A 3110-nucleotide genomic window follows, 5' to 3' on the forward strand; every position below is an offset into this window, starting at 1 on the left:
TGGATCAGGTGGCGGTGCTGTAGGCAGAGGGACCAGCACAGGCAAAGGTTTGGAGGTGGGAGGCTGCCAGGCTGGAGGGAGCTCTAGGAGGGAGCTAGGAGAGATGAGGGTGGGAGGAGGGGAGGACAGGTCATAGCGCCCTTGAGGGCCAGGTAAAGGAGGTTAGGCTCTACTCTGGGACCAGAGAGAATTTTTATGGCCAAAAACAGGGCTCTGTTTTGTTTGTCTTGTTTGTAGATGAAGTGGATGATACCGAACTGGTCCCTGCCCATGTCCCACGCTGGAGCCGCCCACCTGCCCCAGCAGCAGGCACAGGCTCCTGGGAGAATGGGCAGTGGGTTGGGGGGATTGGGGGTGTAGAGAGAGAAATTGCTCCTCTCCAAGTGAAGACAGCCTCTTAGGCTGCTGGTCCTCCAGTGGCGAGGGATGAAATGATCCAGGTGGCTGCACCAGAAAAGCTGAGCTGAGGCCTTCACGTGGATACCATCTCCTCTGGGGAATCCTCTGTGGTCCCCTGGGCTGGGCCACGTGGCCGCTCAGCTCCCAGAGCTGCCCGGTCGTCCACCATCCGAGCACTCGGAAACCAGAGCCCTGCTGGGAGGGCAGCTGATGGGGTCTAGAGAGGCCCCAGAACAGGCAGCCTACCCCTCACCCGATTAGCACTGCAGTCCCAGCCTGCCCTTTTCAGCTGAAAAGCATGCTGGGGTGCATGGCCCCTGGGGAGGGGGGGCGCTGGAGAGGGGCTGGGCCTCTGGGCCCCCAGCACCTGGTGAAAGGCCAGAAGTGGGGAGGACCTCCCAAAGTGGGGCTGGGCTTGGCCAGGACCCTGGAGAAAAATGACCTGGGAAGGATCATGGAAGTGCTATTACAAGGCCAGAGAGGGGCAGTAGCTCCCCTGGGGTCACACAGCAGGCACTGGGGCAGGGGAGGTTCCAGGCTTCCAGCCCAGGTTTCCTCGGTGTGCCAGGTGGCTGGCCTCCCTCCTTCCTGGCCCAGCGCTGCCCCAGCCTGTGGGGAGCAGTGTAGCCCAGTGAAGAGGGGGCAGGTTCACCCAGTCACTGTCTGCTGGGTGGCCCCGGGGAGGGTGCTGCCTCCCTCTGGCCTGGGTTTCCCCATCTGTGGAGGGAGAGGGCTTGCTTGGGCCCTGCAGCTGGCTGGCCTTTTCCAGCTATCCCCTTTGTCCCCTAACCCCTGCATCAGAGCAGCAAGAAGTGGCTGCTGCTCTGGGCTGGAGTAGGGGCGAGGGGCTGGGCTGCCAGGGTCACCACAGGCCTCTTACCTTCCAGGTGGGCACATGATTGTGCGTGTCCGTGCACTTCCCGCGTATGCTGAGAGGTGCCAGAGGAGTGTGTCATTCGGGGTGGGCGAGGGTATGACGGGGTGTGCCCACCTGCAGGAAAATGTATGCAGCGAGCATGTCCGGGATGCATGTCCACGTGTCCCCAGGTGTCCAGGGGGGCCGGCTGCCCCCATGTGTACGGGTGTGTCCCAAAGGGCTCCAGCATGGCCCGCTCCCGCTGTCCGCGTCCCCAGGGAGCGGCGCCTCATTCCCGCAGTCAAGGGCTTTCATCCCTGCAATAGCCCTACTTCATTCCCTTTTTAAACTGTATAATTTCTGCCTGATTGTAATGGCATATTTTTAAATTACCAGAAATCAAAGCCAGGAAGTGGATACCAGATCTTTCATTGCATCGCTGCATTAAGGCTGGCGACTGGGCGCGTGGCGCATGAGAACCACCGACCCTCCCCCATCCACCCCCACTTTCTCTTTTTTTTTTTTTCTGAGACAGTAATAGGAGAAAATTGGTTTTGAAACTGAATAAAAGTCCCTTTCAGAGTAAATCATTTCTTTCAGGCTACCTTTGCTGAAAGTAAAATAGAGCATAATGAAAGGTGGGTACGTGATTGTCTTTCATTTACCGGGAGTCCAGGACAGACAGGAGGCTGCACCCGTCTCGGGGAAATACAAGATTGGAATAATTGCGCCGTAACAAGGAGCTTGTTGTGAAATTAGTATCTTAAGAAAGTAGTGAAAAAAGGCTTTTCCTCATGAATACTTCATTATTAGAAGAAAGCGGCAGAATTTAGGGCTCCAGACACCTGTTTAGTGTTAAATAACTTCTCTTTCTTCCCCTTCAACACACCCTCCCCTCCACTTGCTTCTTTTTTCAACCCAGCCCAGCTTGGTGGCTCAGGCCTTGGCAGTGGCGGTGGTGTGGGAGCAGGACAGGGTGGGCATGGGGCGCCCAGGCTGGGTGGACATCAGTAGTGTCCAGGGTTGAGCCCGCCTTCTCCTTACCCTGACCCTGGCAGGAGACCTCCCACCCTCTCCCCATCCATCCAGGGCAGGCTGTGTCACCCTGCCCCTCGGGGGCTCTGGGTTCTCGGAAAAGTGGGTTCTGTGAAGATAAAGATGCTCGTTTCTGTGTGAATCTGGGTGAATGAGCACAGGTGGACCTGTGTGGAGCCACATCTGAGCTGCTGCCCATGGGGGACCTCGCCCCAGCCTGGCAGAGCTGCCCTGGGTGGCCCTGCCCTTTCCGTTCGGAGTAGGGAACTCGGTCGGGGGCCCTGATGGCCCTCGGGGCCTGGGCTCAGGGCTCAGCACAGGTCACCTCTGGTTCTCCCGGGGACACCATCCCGGGCATCTCCCCTCCAGGGGCGCTGTGAGAAGTCTCCAGGCGGGGGATGAGGGCAGACCATCACCTGAATAAGTGGGGACACCCATTCGCCCACTGGCCGTTCCCGGGCACCCTTCCATGTTGGTTCCCAAGATGACCAGATGGGGCCTTTGCCCTAGATGAGCTCAAGGCTGAAGGTTGGGGGCGGGGAGGTTGGTACGGATTTGCTGGCAGGCGGTTACAAGAGAGCTGGAGGCCACCACCCTTGGAAGGACGGCCTGCTGGGGGAACACGAAGGGGGAGAGGGTCTGAGCAGGCCTGGGGGCGTCGGGAAGCCCCCTGGAGGAGGCGGCCCACACAGTGAGCAGGGCGGGGCGGGGAGGGGGGAGGTGGGCACAGAGCAGCCCCGGTGACCAGCGCCTCCTCTCCCTCTTCACAGGGCCCCTGCCGCAGAGCGCGTCCCCCCCGCCGCGGGCCCCCAGCTCAGCC

Source organism: Monodon monoceros, unplaced genomic scaffold (assembly GCF_005190385.1).
Source record: "Monodon monoceros isolate NGI ecotype Baffin Bay Population unplaced genomic scaffold, NGI_Narwhal_1 Super_Scaffold_1, whole genome shotgun sequence".
NCBI classification, from domain to species: domain Eukaryota; kingdom Metazoa; phylum Chordata; class Mammalia; order Artiodactyla; family Monodontidae; genus Monodon; species Monodon monoceros.